Source organism: Nicotiana sylvestris, chromosome 5 (assembly GCF_000393655.2).
Source record: "Nicotiana sylvestris chromosome 5, ASM39365v2, whole genome shotgun sequence".
Classification (NCBI taxonomy): Eukaryota; Viridiplantae; Streptophyta; class Magnoliopsida; order Solanales; family Solanaceae; genus Nicotiana; species Nicotiana sylvestris.
Window position 1 is genome coordinate 160691541 of NC_091061.1, and position 20661 is coordinate 160712201.

Below are 20661 nucleotides of genomic sequence, written 5' to 3' on the forward strand. Positions count from 1 at the left end.
AATATACCATAAAATAGCCCACACACCCTAATCACTTCATATACAAAACGACAACCAAAGTAGTGTCAAACAACCTAAAAATGTAACGATGAATGATCAGCCTAGCATTCCATCATTATGTGGTGTTTCTACATACTTTTTCTCCTCCAAAACTCCATAAAATATCAGCACAAGAGGCCAACACGAGTGGACTACAAAACAATCCACTAAAATGAAATAAATCGAACTCACGGCTATCGATCACCGTCTCGTGAGTTCTAACTATTAGGAAATGAATTTATCAACATTAGTTGACATTTAAAATCTTAAATATAGAAATTAGGCATTTTATTAACTATTAATTACCTTTAAAAACTCAAACCACAAAGAAAAAAGAGAGGCGATATAGCGATATTTACATCGTAGGGATCGTTCTAATGTTGTTGCTTCTTGATTTCGTACTCGAGATGTTAATCTTCTTGGAAACCCTTGTAGAGAGCTTAAGGTTAAGTTTATGGGGGGTTCTCTGGTCGTGTTCTATGAAAAAAAATAAAGAGAAAGACGATTTAAAACCTATATATATCAAATTTTGAAAAGTCAAAGAGGTGCTAGCTTGGCACCCTAGCATTGGCCCTTCTTCCGACGCTTATATCTTTTTATCCGAATGTCGTATGAACAAAAAGTTAAGAGCATTAGAAAATACATTCCAATAACTTATTTGGTATATAATATGTCCCAAAATACCTGATATAACACAAGAAATGTATTGCTCAAAAAGTTTTAGTGACACAACTACTTGTCACCTATGCAGTCTGTGCAGTCTCGCAAAACTATAAATATCTCTCTACTCTGATATCATATCGAAAAACGGTTTAATGAGTTACAAACTAGACTCATAGATCTTCAATTTAGTAGGTATATCATCCTATAATTCCAAGTATATTAGGAGAAAATCTATGCTACCTTTAACCTAAAGTTCAACACATTTATGAATGTAACTTGTGATGACCTTTTCCAACTTTTGTTCCACAACTTGCTTGACTTCAAAACATAACACACAACTATCATACGACTAAAATAACTTATAACATAATTTTATTATAATGTTAATCACCCTAGTCTCACACCAAAAGTACATCTTATAACATCCAGCTTGTCAACTTTCGGCAAAACTTATTTTTTTGATTCGTTTAGCTTCTAAGCTTTCCAACACACTTGGTACTTGATATTGGTGATCTTAAATATTTTTAATCTCCATGGTAACATGATTAACGTACTTTATGTACTTTCAAAGATGATTTCATTTTTGAGCTTACATCAGTTGACTTACGACGTACTCTCACGTACGAAAACATGGGGTGTAACACCACCCCTCCTCCATTTCTTTTCTCTTTCTCCCCTTATTCCTTTCTCGTTATTCCCCTTCCCATTTTCACAAACCTTCAGTCAAAATTTGAGAAAAAAATATTAAATCTTTTCTGAAGAGCAATCACCATTAATGTTTTTGAGATGAATTAGATCTATGTCCATTACATTGTTGAATTTGGTTTGGGTAACAATTATTTCAGGACTAATAGATTCTCAGGTGGTGGAGCGGATATTTAATGCTAAACTTTTATTTGATGAGAGAAGCTAAAAATTTATTTTTTTGGTCAGTTTATGGTGAGGTGCTGGAGATGCAGAGGTTTTGGAGGGTGAAGAGTGGTTGATGAAGGTCTTTGTGAAATTATATGGGATGTACAATATAAAATTGTGTGGACACATGGGAATATTGAGGAATTTTAGTGGTGGTATATTGGCATTAATGGAGGAAAGGAATTCAAGGTGATTTACACGGTGGATTTGAAGTAGTGGGCAGCAGCATTTGACAAAAATCTCTAAAAGGGCGATGGACGATGGAAAGTTGGAAATGGTGGGGTTTAGTTGTCCACGACGGTGCTAGCGCCAGTAAAGGCGGAAAGTCTGTAATGTTATTTCTGCTGTAAAAAAATAGAGATAGGTGGCCAAGGGTGGGGTAGGAATGGAGTGAGAAAAGAAAAAAAAAATCTTTGAAATTAAAGTAAAAAAAAAAGTATGACGTGTCATTAAAAATCTGATGTGGACTATGATATGTCATCCACATCGTGTTTTGAAGAAAATTCGAGGCTAGAGAGGTTTAAAGTAATGTGTTTTAAAAACTACGAGTGTCTGGATGAAACTTCGTAGAGTATCGGGACCGGAATGACAAAACGGGACAAGTAGAACTATTTATTAGGCTATTCTACCATAGAAAAATAATAATAATACTGACAAGAAGAAGAGAGAACATATAAGGTGCTCTAAACTTGCACCATACTCTCTCATATAGAAAGAGATAAATCGCCCGACTACCTACCAACATTATATCTTAATCCTCGACCTCCATGATTTCCTATTTAGGATTATGTCCTCAGTGAGCTGAAGTTGTACCCTGTCCTGTCTAATCACCTCTCCCCAACTCTTCTCTAATATTCATCTATCTCTCTTTATACCTCTCACTTCTAACCTCTCGCACCTCCTCACTTGGGTGGCACCTGTGCTCCCCCTCTTCATATGCCCAAATCATCTCAGCTTTGCTTTTCGCATCTTGTCCACCATGGGAGTCACTCCCACCTTTCCCTGTATATTTTTGTTCCTAATTTTACCTCTCTGTGATGCATCATGCATGTAATGTTGATGAATTAACCAAATAGCGGCCCACTCAACCACTATATAGTCAAAATTTTGTTTGGTCTATTTGAAAACATCTTGTTACATTAGAGAAGGAGAAAAGGAAAACTTCATTTGGGTTTCATCTTTCAATAAGAGAGAATTGGGGTCTACATATTGTCTTGTTACATTAAAGAATTACCCAATGGGTCTTTCTAGAAACATATGCCCATATTCATATGATGGGCTCACTAGTGCTAACTAATGGAAGCTGGCAAAATACAAGAATGGGCTAAAAGTGAAGATGGTCTAAAAATACAGAGTGGCCCAAATGCAAAAAGAAACTAATTAAATAAACTCTACAACTATCAGTGTTTATGTTTTGGCTTAGATACCAAATAAGCCATCAGCTCAACACCCCCCTCAAGTTGGAGGGGGAAACCACCTTCAACTTGCCCAGAAGATTATGACGAAGAGCACCGGGAAGAGGCTTGGTGAGAACATCTACCAATTGCTGAGTCGTAGTGACATGAGATAGAGAGATCAGACCATCAGAAAGCTTAGTCCGGATAAAGTGAAAGTCAACTTCAATATGCTTGGTCCTTTCATAGAAAACTAGATTCTTGGCTATATGTAAGGCTGCCTGATTGTCACAAAAGACAGAAAAAGGAAGAGATACAGAGATACCCAAATCAGTGTGCAACCTAGAAAACCAAGTCAATTCAGTAACCACCTTACTAAGAGCCCTATATTCAACCTCAATAGAGGACAATGACACAACATGCTGCTTTTTGGACTTCCAGCTAATGAGATACCCCCCAAAATAACACAGAAACCAGTAATAGATCTGCGAGTATCAAGGCAGGCAGCCCAGTCATTGTGTGAGAAGGCATGAATGGAGAAATCAGGTGAATCTAAATAAAAGAGGCCCAAATCCACAGTCCCCTTCTGATATCTAAGGACATGAAGAGTAGCAGACATATGGGGAATGATAAGTAGGGATTTTAACAAGTTTCATGTTCCTTCTTGCCTATGCTTTTATTATAAATTGTTACAAAATAGTCCCAAAAGGCTCATAAGTTGTGCTTGATTGTAGGTTTGATCGAAAAAGTGACGAAATGTCAAAGATCAGCTCAAAAGGAGTCAAACCTGCTCAAGTATCAAAGACAAAGTAAACTGAGGGCAAACAAGCCTAGTGCGGACCGCACAAAGTCGAATGCAGCCGCACTAGGTGATTCAGAAAGATGGAAAAACTAGGCTTCAGGCAACGGGGCCGCAGTTCACCTTGCGTGGTCCGCGGTGAAGGTTCCGCGATCGCACTGCCTTTTTGTGCAGTCCGCAGAAAAGAGATTCAGAGAGATGGAAAACGCCAAAGTTCAAGCCATGTGGTCAACGGTCATGATTGTGCGGACTGCGCCAGCTACCTCTGCGGCCGTGGTCCATTCTACGCAGTCCGCGGAGCCCAAGTTCAGAGAGCCTAGAATTGAAGTCCAAGAGCCTAGTGTGACAGCGGTCCATTTTATGCGGCCCGCACTTACCCCGTGGGGGTATTTTTGTCCAATGTTTCTAGCCTAGTATAAATAGAATATTTTACCATTTTTAGATCATCAAATATATCTAGAACAGAGCTGCGCTCGTGGGAACATCATCTGTAGCCATTTTTGGCATCTTAACTTCAAATTAATGATAGATTCTTGTATTTTAATTTAGCATTTAATTAATATGCCTTGTTCTTCATCTATTTCTTTATTTTCTCCTTCAAGCATGAGTAGCTAAACCCATTAGCTAGGGTTGTGGCTCAACCCTAGTGTGGGTAATTGATGAGTGTTGCCATCTATTGTTAGATTGGCTATGAGTGTTTGTTATTTGGGTCAATTCTATGGTTTAATCTATGAATTGGTGGTTGCAAACACTGGCTAAGTTGACCTGTCTATTCTTGAGAAAGAGAGCCTAAGTCTCCAAAATTAACCCAACAAGGAATTGGGATGGACTCAAGAGAATTGATAGTCCCAAATCAAAGGGTTAAACCTCGAGAGAGTAATTACCCACTTGAACCCTAGTTGCTTGAGCTAATTTGCCTACCCATTTGGTCTCGAGAGTGTCAAATGGGCAAAATCACTCTCTCTACTGAGAGGTGTGAGAGTGGGTAAAATTGTGCAACGGTTATATCATAAGCCTCAATTATGTCAATCGAACCTTAGTAACATCTACCCGTCAATTAGCCACCTAGGTAATGTCACGACTCTAGTGCTTTTCTTCCTATTAGATTCAACTCTAGCAGTTTTCTTATTAGCATAATTCAGTTCTAATTAGTAATTGATAATATTAGTTTGTTAAAGAAAATTCGAAAGATGTATGGAAGTGACATTTGGAACAATTACACAACTCTAGTCTAGATAGATACTCGACTCCATTCCTAGCTCCCTGTGAAAATCGATCCCGACCCTCATATCGGGTAAAAGCTATTGCGACCCTCTCTTCCTACTTTTTAGTAGTGTGCAGTTGGTAGTGATCACTTTTTGGCGCCGTTGCCGGGGAGCTTAGTGGGGTGAGGACCGCCTCGAAAGTTCTTAGTTGTGGATTCTAATGGCCCACCTTGTTTAAAGATGCGGGCGAGTTTGTGAAGAGGTGTGATGATTGCCAAAGAGCGGGCGAAATTTCAAAAAGGGATGAGATGCCTTTCAATACGATTCTAGAAGTGGATATCTTTGATGTTTGGAGCATTGATTTCATGGGTCCATTTGTTAGCTCTTGTGGGAATACTTACATTCTCGTGGCGGTTGATTATGTCTCGAAATGGGTTGAAGTCGTGGCTTTGCCTAACAATGAAGCCCAGAGCGTTGTGGCATTTCTTAAAAAGAGCATCTTCACAAGGTTTGGCACTCCTCGTGCGCTTATCAGGGATAAGGGGTCTCACTTTTGCAACAAGGATTTCGACACGTTGCTTTCCAAGTACGGTGTCAATCATAAGGTTTTTGCCCCCCATCATCCTCAAGATAGTGGTCAAGTGGAAGTTTCCAATAGAGAAATTAAAAGCATCTTCTTAAAAACTGTCAATGCTAATAGGACCGATTGGTCGAAAAAGTTGGATGACGCTCTATGAGCTTATCATATGGCTTACACAACTCCAATTGAAATGTCTCTATATCGGTTGGTGTTTGAAGAAGCTTGTCACCTTCCAGTTGAGTTAGAGCACAAGGCCATGTGGGCTTTGAGGAAGTTGAATTTGGAATGGGATGTTGCTGCAAATCTTCATGTTGAACAACTCAATGAGCTCAATGAGTTTAGATTCCATGCCTACTCATGTTCATCCTTGTATAAGGACAAAATGAAGTACCTTCACGACAAATATGCTCGGGGTAAGGATTTCAAGGTTGGAGATATGGTTTTCTTGTTCAATTTCCGGTTACGTCTGTTTCCGGGTAAGCTCAAGTCAAATTGGAGTAGGTCATTTGAAGTTGTGTTCGTGACAAAAATGGTGAAGTTTTCAGAGTTAATGGGCACCGGGTCAAGCATTATCTTGGAAAATTTGATGACAGCTACGTGGTGGCACTTCTTTATCTAAAGTGATGTGATGGTCACATGCGTCGTGCCGCGACGTTAAATCAGGCGCTTCTTAGGAGACAACCCATGTCTTTTTCTTCTTGTTTTCTTTGTAGTTTAGGTTTGATTTTTGGACTAATTGGTTGTGAGATGTTGCAGGGATTGTGTTTATGCAGTGAAAAACATGAGGAAAAAATTGAACAGTCTCTGAAGTTGCCAGTGCAGCCGCATTGCACTTTGTGTAGTCCGCACTGATGAAGGCCAAGTGAGGTACACTCTGAAGTTTACCACCGCGACCGCATTCCATTTAGTACGGACCGCGGTGGACCTCCGCGGCCGCAGTCTGTTTTGTACGGACCGCGGAGGTTGCCTTCTCAGACTTCTTCTGAACAAACCCAGCGCGGTCCGCGGTTTGTTTTGTGCAGCCGCGTTGGTAGGTATGACTGAGTCCCACATGTTTTTCTATAAATAGACCATAGGGGTCACCGGTTACCCTTTTCGAAAAATTGACTCTCAGAGACCTAAAAGTACTGTTCATCTTCCCTATTGGTTGTGATTCTTGTTTAGAGTGATTATTTGCATTTCGTATCCACATCTGGTAACATTTCAAAAATTTCTTTGTGCTTAATTTTATTATTTCATTTTTATTTCACTACCATTAGCCTATAACTTCTTCTTCTTCCCGTATTTCTCTATTTGTTAGCGTAGGTTAGCCTAAATGTAGTTTTTTGTGTGCCTGAGAGGTATAATGAACTGGGTAAACTGAGTAGGGACCCTAACTAGGTTTGAATTGAACTAAAATGGAAGACCAAGGACCCTAACTCAGTGCCTTGACCAAGCACCCACCGCGGACTACGGCCATTTTTGTGTGGTTCGCGGTGCTTTGACGCGGTCCGCAGTACCACTTTGTGCGGACCACAGTGAGGATTTTTCAGGAAACTAACTTGTTGCCCAATGCGGACCGCGATTGCTTTTGTGTGGTCTGCGGTGCCCCCAGTGCGGCCACACTCCTTTTTGTGCGGGATGCGGTGCATTGTGTCTGCAACATTTTCTGCAACTTTTGGGCTTCTGTTCTACAATTCATTTTCCACAACTGATTCACTGCCTGTGCTGATACTAACAAAGCTAGATGCTTGTGCTTGCAGACAATGGTCAAACAAAGAGGTAGAGGCGCAAAACAACCCGACCGAGGTGAGTGCTGCCGGGGAGGGAAGCAAAGGATGGTAAAACTTACTCCCCATGCTAGACAAAACATAAAGAACATGAGAAAAGCAATCAAAGCAGTTGACAGAGCCATTGACAACTCAGGGAGTGAGTACGAGCCCTCCTGAGAGATCTCTTCGGATTCAGTCCCACTATACATCCCGTATCCGGAGAGGGCCATACATAGAGACACTCCTCCCTCTTCCCCCGATGTTCAAGCTTCAGTCAACATTTCTTCTGGGTCGTTTGAGGGCTCAGCAGCAGGTAGTGGGAATGAATACTCTACCTCTCCCACAACTTCAATATCTAGAGAGGGTGCTAGAGGTGATGAGGGAGATGGGGAGTTACCTGGGGGTGGTGTGCCTCGGGTTGGGGGTGTTGACCAGACAAGAAATCCTGTTGTTTGGGAAGATAGATTTGTTAGCCAGGTGGTGTTCCACAAGTTTAAGGAATGGTGGCCGTCACGAAAGTTGATTCTTGAGAGGAGCTTCATTGACAGAGACCTTCTACACCGACACCCCAATGTACATAGACAGTTTCGAGCTCGAGTGGGTTGAGAGCACTTTAAAGATAATTGTGTGAAGGCGAATGAGCACATGGTCAAGGAGTTTTATAGCAGTACGGCCCACATCTTGAAGGGAACTAAAGTGACAAAAGTGCGAAACAAAAATATGGTATTTACCAGGAAGGCACTAAATGAATACCTGGGGTTCAATGAAGAAAATAAGTCCCTTTACAATGAAAAGTTGGCAATGGGTGAGGAGGTTCGTCCGTGGTTAGCTTCATACCTAGAAATCCTGAGTATCGTTCTAGAGTGGTTGCAACCAGGGGTCAAAATACTTCGGAGGACCTTTAACTTTGAGGCTAGGGGTGGTTGACTTTTGTGTGCAGTCGGTTTGACCCCACTACCCATGATCAGACTATTCCACTTGCCCGGGCTGTTCTTGTTGCATCTATTATGGCGAGATACCTTATCAACGTGAGAAATGTGATGTCCCATGTCATTTCTACAGTGGGGGTTGAGCATGACCGGAACTACCCTTTTCCCAACACCCTCACTATGTATTTCCGGGACCTGGAGGTGGAGAAGAGACCTTTTGACATCAAGATCAAACCTGTGGCTCCGTTTTTGTGTATAGTTTGAAGGGATCATACAACCCCAAGGACAAGAATTACAAGCCACCTGCTTCTGCCCCAACTGGCCAGTCTGAAGAGTCGGTTGCGGTAGAGCCCTCCACTGAGCCTGCCTCCATAGTTACTGACATGCCTCTCGGACCTTCCACTACTGCTGGTCCCTCTACTTCAGTTGGCCCGAGGATTCCATCTTCCCGGGCCCATCCTATCACTTACCACCAGCTGAGCCAGACACTTCATAGCTTGAACAATTGAATGGCGACTGCTTTGTCCAAGTTGTCTACATTGACCTCTACCATTGCGGCTCAGTCGGCACCACAACCAGTGCAGGTGCCCTAGTCTATCGAGGATTCACTTAAGGAGATTCTTGCCAACCAGCAGAAGATCCTTGATTCTCAGGCTACCTTAGCTAAGGCAGTAGATTCACATGGCAAGGCCCTGAAGGAGCTTGCCAGGGAGCACAAGAAGTTGCGCAAAACACGGGCTTCCAAAGAGTCTGTGAAGGCGCTGAGGGCGGATGTGGACAAACTGAAGGCAGACCAACTACCTTTAGATTTGCTATTTGAGGATCCAGCTCCAGCAGCAGTACCAGCAGCAGAGCCACAGCAGGAGCAGACATAGAGGCTTCCAAAGAAGAAGAGGAAGCTCCCTAGTGCAGATGAGGCAATCATACAGTTGACGGACCCACCGGAGGCCTCCTCCAGTCAGCCACAAGATGTACATGATATACAACCTGCCCAGGTCCAGGCCCCAATCCCAGCAGCTGAGCAGCAGGACACCGGGAACCATTCTGAGGTTCCCGCGCATATAGAGGACCCAGGGACCACTAATGATCCTATGCAGACGGACACGGTTTAGGGAGTCCTCATATCCTTTCCTTATATTTTTTGGTGCTTATTTGTTTAGTTGGCATTGGGGACAATGCCAGCTTTTATTTGAAGGGGTGCGCCCTACATTTTTGGATGACTGTATATATTGTTACATTTTATGCCTTTTTGATTTTCTATTGGTCTGTATATAACTTTACATTTAGCTACTTTTATCGCATTTTTTAATATTCCCTTTGGTATGTATATAAAGTTACATTATTGTGTATATTCATCCCCTGTTGTATATTCAAATCCCCTATTGTACATATTCATTCTATTTTCTATTTTCGTAAAAAAAATTCGTTTTTAGCTTCTTAGATAGGCTCGTAGCATTTTGTTTCGTTTTTGGCACTTTTAATAAGCCTTTGGTTTTCTTAATGCCACGGTTCTTTCCAAAGGTGAAGTATTGTGTGAACCGGGTGGCTCTCTCCGATAATGGATGGCGTGACAACCTTCTTAAGGGTTTGAGTCTGTTTTTATTTTTATTTTTGGTAGCTTGTAGTTAAGGGTACCTCAAGCAAAGCTTCACTTGGGCTTAAGACATTTGCCTTTGATCCCATGGTCAAAGACAAGTTGTTGTGTTTAGGATGGTGAAAGTCGTGACCTTGAGACTCTTGTGTTGACCAAACAATCATCATGTGGTCTTTTAGGACTATTGTGTGCTCAATCATGTCTAAGGTTGTTGTGGGCCCCCGATTCTATGTCTTTAGCAATTCTTGAGCTTATATGGTGAGAAATCGAACTGTGAGTACAAGTCCCGAGCCAATGGTCTAGAACTTGCCCTGAATGTCTATTGAGGCGAAATCTTAAGTGAAATTTGACTTGAGAAGTGATTATAGGCTCTCCTTGATCCAAATGATAGTTGAATAATTCCATAGCCTACCAATGATATAATCCCTAGTTAACCCTTTTGAGCCTTAAACCTTTTTCTTCCAAGAACCAATGATATAAGCTTATACCCGTTAAAAAATATACCCTCTCTTGGCACCCGATTTTTCCTTGAGCAATGTCAAAGTGTAAGTTTGGGGGGAGAGACGAGAAAGGGAAAAAAGTGGTAAAAGGTACAAAAGTGAAGAAAAGGAAGGCAATAAAAAAAAGCCCAATGTGAAAAAGAATAAAAAGGGATTCAAGAAAAATAAAAGAGAAAAAGGTGTGGAAAAAGTTGAAAAAGGAGAAACGCTTTGAAGTGCATAAGAAAGAGTGACATTATGTCTCTCTAACCCCTTAAAAAGAAGTGAGATACTCAAAGAGTCAAGAGAATTGTGCCAAATGAATTAAAAGAAGTGCTTAAGAGAAGATGAAACCCATTTAGACAAAAAACGTTTCCTATCCTAAACCAAAAGCCTTCACATTGACTCCTCAAAAGCCCTATATGATCTTGAGTTGAATGATGCTTACATTAGTGGAAACTTACATGAGGGGCAAGTATATGGTACTTAGAGCCCGGCTTGTGGCCTTTCCTTGAGAGAGATGAGTGAATTCCCATTAACCTCGGTTTGTGTGCTAATACTCTAAAAGGTGAGGATTGCTTAGGGAGAGTTGAGGATGTGTGAGTTTGGGTTCCACAATGACCAAAGTAATTGAGAGAGTTCTTTGATGTAATAAGTCAACTCTTGATGCTCTTGTGTCGTACTTGATCCATAGTTTTTCAAAGTTTAAATGCTGTTAATGATTCATTCGTATTGAGGGCAATTGTTAGTCCCAATTGATGCTTGTTGAGGTTACTTTAGGATAGTTGGAAATACTTGGATTTTTATCTTAAAGGGTGGGTCTTATTTTGTTTGCTCGAGGACAAGCAAAGGCTTAAGTTTGGGGGAATTGATAAGTAGGGATTTTAACGAGTTTCATGCTCCTTCTTGCCTATGCTTTGATTATAAATTGTTACAAAATAGTCCCAAAAGGCTCATAAGTTGTGCTTGATTTCAGGATTGATCGACAAAGTGACAAAATGTCAAAGATCTGCTCAAAAGGAGTGAAACCTGCTCAAGTATCAAAGACAAAGTAAACTGAGGGCAAACAAGCCTAGTGCGGACCGTACAAAGTCGAATACGACCGCACTAGGTGATTCAGAGAGATGGAAAAACCAGGCTTCAGGCAACGCGGCCGCAGTTCACATTGCGCGGTCTGCGGTGAAGGTTCTGCGGCCGCACTGCCTTTTTGTGCGGTCCGCGGAAGAGAGATTCATAGAGATGGAAAATACCAAAGTTCAAGCCATGCGGTCTGCGATCATGATTATGCGGACTGCACCAGCACCTCCGCGGCCGTGGTCCATTCTATGCGGTCCACGGAGCCCAAGTTCAGAGAGACCAGAATTGAAGTCCAAGAGCCTAGTGCAACCGCGATCCATTTTATGCGGCCCGCACTTACCCCGCAGGGGCATTTTTGTCCAGTTTTTCCAGCCTAATTTAAATAAAATATTTTACCATTTTTAGGTCATCAGATATATCTAGAACTGATCTGCGCTCGTGGGAACATCATCTGTATCCATTTTTGGCATCTTAGCTTCAAATTAATGATAGATTCTTGTATTTTTAATTAGCATTTAATTAATATGCTTTGTTCTTCATTTATTTCTTTATTTTCTCCTTCAAGCATGAGTAGCTAAACTCATTAGCTAGTGTTGTGGCTCAACCCTAGTGTGAGTAATTGATGGGTGTTGCCATCTATTATTAGATTGACTATGAGTGTTTGTTATTTGGGTCAATTTTATGGTTTAATCTATGAATTGGTGGTTGCAAACACTGGTTTGTGCTAAGTTGACTTGGTTCTTCTTGAGAAAGAGAGCCTAAGTCTCCAAAATTAACCCAACAAGGAATTGGGATGGACTCAAGAGAATTGATAGTCCCAAATTAAAGGGTTAAAACTCGAGAGAGTAATTACCCAACTTGAACCCTAGTTGCTTGAGCTAATTTGCCTACCCATTTGGTCCCGAGAGAGTCAAATGGGCAAAATCATTTTCTCTACCGAGAGGTGTGAAAGTGGGTAAAATTGTGCAACAGTATAGCATAAGCCCCAATTATGTCAATCGAACCTTAGTAACATCTACCTGTCAATTAGCCACCTAGGTAATGTCACGACCCTAGTGCCTTTCTTCCCATTAGATTCAACTCTAGCAATCTTTTTGTTAGCATAATTTAGTTCTAATTAGCAATTGATAATATTAGTTTGTTAAAGAAAATTCGAAAGATGTATGGAATGACATTTGGAATAATTACACAACTCTAGTCTAGATAGATACTCGACTCCATTCCTAGCTCCCTGTGGAAATCGATCCCGACCCTCATATCGGGTAAAAGCTATTGCGACCCTCTCTTCCTACTTTTTAGTTTTTGGCGCCGTTACCGGGGAGCTAACAGTTTTGGCTATCTATTTAGTTAGTTTTGTGTATTGTTCTTCTTTCCTTCTTTGTTACTTACTTGTTTGTGTCATTACTCAGGTACCAACATGGCTTTAAACAACGCTAATGATCCTCTTCGAAATGTGATAGCAGGGGAGGAGGTAGATGATCTTGAGCAAGATGAGGTACCTCTTGCACCTCAAGGTCAACGGAGAGGTCGGAATGCCAATGCTAATCCAAATGACAATATTCCAGACCCTCCCATGGTTCCTCCAAGAGTGGCTCCCAGAGTATTACCGAACTAGGGCTATGCAAGTGCTGTTGTCCCACCCCAAATCCGGGAGGGTAACTTTTAGATAACCAATGTGATGTTGACCTTACTTGAGCAGCGTAGGTACTTCACGGGCGCTGCAAATAAAAATGCCTACAAACATCTTAAGCGGTTCATAGATACATGTTGGGGGAGCAAATAGATGAATGTATCCGAGGATGCGCTGAGATTGAGACTTTTCCCGTTCTCACTTCGGGGAAAGGCATTGGATTGGCTCGAGAGACTCCCCAACCATTCCATCACAACTTGGGATGAGTTGGCGGATAAGTTTATTGCCAAATTCTTCTCTCCTAGTCATATGGAGGCACTTCGAGATAAAATATTAGCCTTCAAGTAAGAGCCAACAGAACCTTTGTATGAGATTTGGGAGCAGTATAGAACGATGGTGAAAGAGTGCCCAAATAATGATTTGACCGAAGCCATGATCCAACAAACCTTCTACCGGGGCATAAATACTACAAATCAATGCATTGTTAACCAATTGGCCGGGGGCAATTTTATGAAGCTTTCTTATGAGGAGGCATGTGATGTACTTGATGAAATGGCGGGCACTTCTTCATCATGGCAAAGTAGAGCAAATGTGCCTCAAGGTGACCCCTACGGTTATCCATTTGCACAAGAAATTACATGATCACAGGCAAGCGATAGCTGAGCTTACCACTACGATGAATCAATTAGCTAAGGCACAGTTGCAACAAGTTCAGAATCCTCGCCAAGTGAATGCCATGGAGGGTATTAGTATGCTTGTCAACAAGATAAGGCAAAGGAGGAAACAAAATCAAAGAAATTCTGAGCAATTTGTTGATGAATATGATGGGTGTCAAAATGATAGTTATGATGACCAAAGTGAAGAGGTACAATATGTCAACAACTATCAAGGCAATAAAGGCAACTCTTCAAACCAACAATGGAGACTCCAAGGAAATTGGGGCAATCAACAACAAAGTGGTAGCAATTGGAACAACAACAAAAACAACAATTGGGGTAATCAGAACAACAACCAAGGCAATTGGAATGGAAATAACAACAACTGGGGCAACAACAACAATCAAGGCGGGTGGAACAACAATACCAAGGCAACCGGGGGCAAGGCTTTCAAAGGCCCCCAATGTACCAACAACCGAACAATCCACTCCCTTTCCCTTCTCAAGGTCCTAGTTCTTCTGGTAATGATATGGGGAGAATTGAAATAATGTTCGAGCAGATGATGAAGAGTAATGCGGATTCGTATGCACAGTTAGCTTCTCACAACACCTCTATCCGAAACTTGGAGGTGCAATTAGTCCAAATCTCTGAGTCATTTAATACTCGCTCGGAGGGTGCTCTACCAAGTGATACGGTAGTGAAACCGAATGGTGGGAATAACAATCATGTGATGGCGGTTATAACAAAAAGTGGGAGAGGCAGTAATGTGAATGCGTCAAAGCAAAAACGAGTTGTGGATGAAGAAGTTAAGTTGTGGGATTATGATGTACCTTTGCTTGTTGAAGATGTGGTTGAAGAGAATGTGAACAATGATGTGAGGATTGATATTGATGAGGCCGAGGTAGAAACCCAAGATGCCATGAACCTGTCTAGGGAACACATAATTGACATGCCGGAGCCGGTTATGCCAAAAGCCAAGGCTACTTTGCCAAGACCACCTCCACCTTATCCTCAAAGGCTCGCGAAACAGAAGAATGATAATCGGTTTAAAAAGTTCATTGACATGATGAAGAGCTTATCTATTAATGTACCTCTGGTGAAGGCACTTGAACAGATGTCAGGTTATGCAAAATTCATGAAAGACTTCGTTACAAAGAAGCGTTCGATGGATTGTGAAACTATAAAGATGACTCACCAAGTTAGCGCTATAGTGCATTCAATGGCTCCGAAGCTTGAAGATCCCGGTGTTTTTGCCATTCCTTGCACCATTGGGAGTGCGGATTTTGCCAAAGCTCTTTGTGACTTGGGAGCTAGTATCAATTTGATGCCCTACTCGGTTTTCAAAACTTTGGGTATCGGGCAACCTAGGCTAACTTCAATGAGACTTCAAATGGCGGATCGATCGATGAAGCGACCTTTGGGCATTATTGATGAGGTGCTTGTCCGGGTGGACAAATTCATATTGCCGGTCGACTTTGTGATTTTGGATTGTGAGGTGAACTATAAGGTTCCTATTATCTTGGGCAGACCTTTCCTTGCAACGGGGAAGGCATTGGTTGATGTTGAAGCGGGTGAGCTCACTTTCCGAGTGGGAGATGAAAAGGTCATTTTCCACGTTTGCAAATCTATGAAGCAACCCAACAACACCGAGGTGTGCTCATTTGTAGACCTTGTCACAACAGTGATTGTGGATGATACCGGTGCTATGATGAACGTGGAAGATCCTCTTGAAGCAGTGCTCTTGAACATGGATGTCAATGATGATGCTAGTAGAGTGGAATGTGTCAATGCCCTACATGGGATGAGCTCTTATTCTTATGAGCCGAGGAAGCTATCTTTGGATCTTGAAAATCGGAAAACTCCACCAACAAAGCCACCAATTGAGGAGCCACCGGTGTTAAAGTTGAAGCCACTTCCTCCATACCTCAGGTATGATTCTTGGGTTCAAATTCTACTTTACCAGTTATTCTTTCTTCTTGCCTTACTAACATGCAGTTTGAGGCCACTTTGGCGGTGCTTTAAAAGCGGAAAAGGGCAATTGGATGGACTCTATCTGACATTCGAGGAATAAGCCCCGCATTTTTCATGAACAAAATCATCTTGGAGGAGGATGCAAAGCCTTCCTTGGAGCATCAAAGAAGATTAAATGAGGCGATGCAAGAAGTGGTGAAGAAAGAGGTTATTAAGTGGTTAGACGCCGGTGTGGTTTATCCTATTTCTTACAGTTCTTGGACTTCTCCGGTGCATTGTGTGCCGAAGAAGGGTGGTAAGACCGTGGTGACCAATGACAACAATGAACTCATTCCTACTCGCACAGTCACTGGGTGGAGAGTATGTATGGATTACCGGAAGCTAAACAAGGTGACCCGAAAAGATCATTTCCCATTGCCCTTCCTTGACTAAATGCTAGATTGTCTTGCGGGACGTGCTATCTATTGCTTTTTGGATGGTTACTCGGGGTACAATCAAATTTTAATTGCCCCGGATAACCAAGAGAAGACAACTTTTACATGTCCGTATGGCACATTCGCTTTCTCTCGAATGCTAAATTGATCATCCAAAAACTGTTTGAGTGCATAAATTTCATCAGTATAGTCCCCAGTTACTATAATATCATCCACATAGACTGCCAAGAGAACTAAACTCCCAGGTCCACCCTTAATAAACAAGGAGTAGTCATTAAGGGAATATGTGTAACCTCTAGAGTATAGGGCTTGAGACAACTTAGGATACCACTGCCTTGAAGTTTGCCTCAACCCATAAAGAAACTTTTTCAATCTATATACAAGGGGAACAGAATCAGAGGGGGCAGGAACACTAGAAATACTCAAACCTTGGGGAAACTTCATATATACGTCCTCATCTAGGTCACCATGGAGGAAGGCATTATTGTAAGCACGTAATTTTTGACTCGTGCATTTTTAAAGTTAGTTTAGTATTCCTACTATTTTTAAAGTATTTATTCGAATTATTTTAATGGGATTATGGTCCACTCTTACTTTTAATTTTAGACACAAAAAATAATTTCATTATATATTTTCTCATTTTATCTTAAGGCCATTAATATTTTATGGCAATATATTTTTATTTTTTTTACTAGGATTTCTACTTTTATTTTGAATATAATAATTTATATAATATATATATATATATATATATATATATATATATATATGATATAGTTCACTTTAATTAATTAGAATTGATATTTTAAGAAAAACAAAGTTCATGTTTCTAATTATAGGACTTAAAAGAGTTAGAACCCACTAAATTTGAGCCCAATTGCCCCAAAATTACCCCCAAATCCTCCCAAGTAGCCCAACCCAGCCGACCCAACCCCACAACCCCACAAGCCCATAACCCGTCTGACCCACCCCATCCCATTTTTAAATCCTAGCCATTCATTCCATCTAATCCGATGGCCCCTATTCTCCAACCCCATCATATATAAACATAATTTCCCACAAACCCTAATCCTATTAACCCTAGAACACCCTACCAAACGGTGCCCCCCATCTCTGTTTCTGCCCGCCTCCAACTCGCCGGAATCGGGCGAGTCCGCTCACCTGAGCCCCATGGTCCCCCCTCTCTCATCTTCTCCTTCCTCCACGTAGCAATGATAATAAACTCAGAATATTCTCTAATGATTTCACCCAAATCGAATCCACCTTCTCCCTCACGCGCTTTGATTTTCTTGAACAAATCTAGGATAAATGGGAGCGGTTGGATATGATGAAAGCCCATCCACGCCTTCCATTTTTTCGATTTTTTGTTTTATGAAATTTTCGGGAGTTTCCAGTTTTTGGAAGTTATTGTGGGAGATTTCTTGGAGGAGAAGAATAGAACCTTCGAGAGTTCATATAAATACTCCCATTTGGATGATTTTCAGCCAGGGAAAAAGAGGAGGAAAATTAGGAGGTCTTTAGAGGATTTTTAGTTTTAGATAGAAAGAATAGAGAAAAAAAGAGTTTAGGAAAATTGGAGTTTCACAAAAAGAATTCTGCTTCTCATTCTTCATTTTTGATTCTTCTTGATTTTCAGTTTCGTTCCTCCATTCTAGAATCCAGAAAAAAATCATAAAATAATATTTTCTGTTTTGGTTTAATTAAGAGTCCAGTTTTCGCAAAAAATTCAGTTTCTTCTTTTGATTTTGGTGTCAAAGATGGAGTTGGATCGAAAACGTATTTGAGTTGAAGTTCCTTCTCCGTTCGAGTTCCTCGCTATGCCAGATTGCCATTCGAGTTTTTGTTGAGTTGAAGCTCATTTTCCAGTCGAGTTCGCCGTTCAAGGTTGAGTCCGTGATTCCTGTTCCAGCCTAGTCGTTCTGTTCGCATAATACCGAGTTGTCATTGGACTTCTGTCATTGTATATTCGCGTCGGTGTTTAATTGAAGTCTCTCATTCAGGTTCACACATTATCTTGCTATATTTATCTATTAATCTATATTTATGTGTTAAATATAGCAAGATAATGTGTGAACATGAATGAGAGACTTCAATTAAACACCGACACGAATATACAATGACAGAAGTCCAATGACAACTCGGTATTGTGCGAACAGAACGACTAGGATGGAACAGGAATCACGGACTCAACCTTGAACGGCGAACTCGACTGGAAAATGAGATTCAACTCAACAAAAACTCGAATGGCAATCTGTCATAGCGAGGAACTCGAATGGAGAAGGAACTTTAACTCAAATACGTTTTCGATCCAACTCCATCTTTGACACCAAAATCAAAAGAAGAAACTGAATTTTTTGCGAAAACTGGACTCTTAATTAAACCAAAACAGAAAACATTTTTTTATGATTTTTTTCTGGATTCTAGAATGGAGGAAAGAAACTGAAAATCAAGAAGAATCAAAAATGAAGAATGAGAAGCAGAATTCTTTTTGTGAAACTCCAATTTTCCTAAACTCTTTTTTTCTCTATTCTTTCTGTCTAAAACTAAAAATCCTCTAAAGGCCTCCTAATTTTCCTCCTCTTTTTCCCTGGCCGAAAATCCTCCAAATAGGAGTATTTATATGAACTCTCGAAGGTTCTATTCTTCTCCTCCAAGAAATCTCCCACAATAACTTTCAAAAACTGGAAACTCCCGAAAATTTCATAAAACAAAAAATCAAAAAAATGGAAGGCATGGATGGGTTTTCACTCATATCCAACCACTCCTATTTATCCGAGATTTGTTCAAGAAAACCAAAGCGCGTGAGGGAGAAGGCGGATTCAATTTGGGTGAAATCATTAGAGAATATTCTAAGTTTATTATCATTGCTACGTGGAGGAAGGAGAAGATGAGAGAGGGGGGGCCATGGGGCTCAGGTGAGCGGACTCGCCCGATTCCGGCGAGTTGGAGGCAGGCAGAAATGAAGATGGGGGGGGACGTTTGGTAGGGTGTTCTAGGGTTAATAGGATTAGGGTTTGTGGGAAATTATATTTAGATATGATGGAAGAAAGAGACAAACTTATTAGTTTGTGAATAGAAATTAAGTTGTGTTGGAAGAAAGGGACAAACAACACATTATGGAGAGTGATGAAGGGAGTTAAAGAAAAAGATCAAGTGGAAGTTACTTTTACTTTGTACCCATTAGGAAGAGTTACAAGGTAAAGTATAGCTAGAGGTGTAATGTTAAAAAGTAAGTTTTTAAGGTCATGTGGTTAGAAACACCTGAATCTATTATCCAGGTGATAGAGTTATTTTGTGTAAACATGCAAAGTTTGGAACCAGAAATAGGACTCTCAGTTAGTAAAGTACCATGAAAATTAGTAGAACACATGAGATTAGGAGGCTGAGCATTGGAAGAATCTCCCAAGTGAGTCTGTTGCAGTAGAGTCATCAGTTGATCATACTGTTATCTGCTCAAACCTGGAATCACAGACCCTTGAATATCAATACTTGGAATAGACTAAAGATTCTCAATGAAATTCCCAACAAGATCAGCTGCACTGGCCTCAGAAGAAGTAAGCTAAGCACCAGTAGTGGCATGGGCAACAACTTTCTTTCCTTTGTTGAACTTAAGACTTTGTGGGCATCCATGAAGCTTATAGCACTTATCAACCAAGTGCCCAGACGTCTTGCAGTATTTACAAAACAAAGATGTCCTATTCTGGTCAAAATTAACCCTTTGTGTATGGTGCCTGGGAGGAGGATTGAAGGGTGTATTTTGGTTGACCCCAAAATTCTAATTGGCCCCAAAAGCAAGCCCATGTTTATTAGTTGCACTAATATTAAAGGACATAGAGTCAGGGCTAAACTAGGAAGTAGATTGGACTTGTCATTGTTTTTGATCATTAAGGAGGATATTATAGGCACTGTCAAGGCTAGGGGGGTTGCATCATAAGCAAGTTGCTCCTCACCCCATATATGTTTCATTCAGCTCCATGAGGAATTGAAATAACCTATTTTCCTCATCCTCTTGTAGAATCCTATTGATACCCAATTTTTCCCTCATATATTTTAAATATGCATATATATCTTCAAAGTAGTTCACATATATTATTATTAGATTTACAAACATGCCCAAGTATTTTATAATTTTTCTATAATTATTTAGGCTTTAAATCAATTTATTTCTGCATTTTTGTTATATAAATATTCAATAATTATCCCTCATATTATTTTTATGATGATTTAATCATTTAAACTCATCATTTATGCCCATATAGTGCTTAAATATTTTAATTGCATTTTTACAATTACATTTACATTTTTAGGGCTAGAATTGCACATTTTGTAATAATAGCCCATATATATGCATAATTATAGTATTTATACAAAAAATGACTTTTTATATTTTTATAATATTAATTGATTATTTTAAATTATTTTCATGCATAAATGACATTTTTATCATTTATCAATTATTTTAGTAATTTAAATGGGTATTTAAAACATAGCCCCTTTTCTAAATTAATTTTTGGACCAACCCAACTACCCAACACCCATTAACCAGCC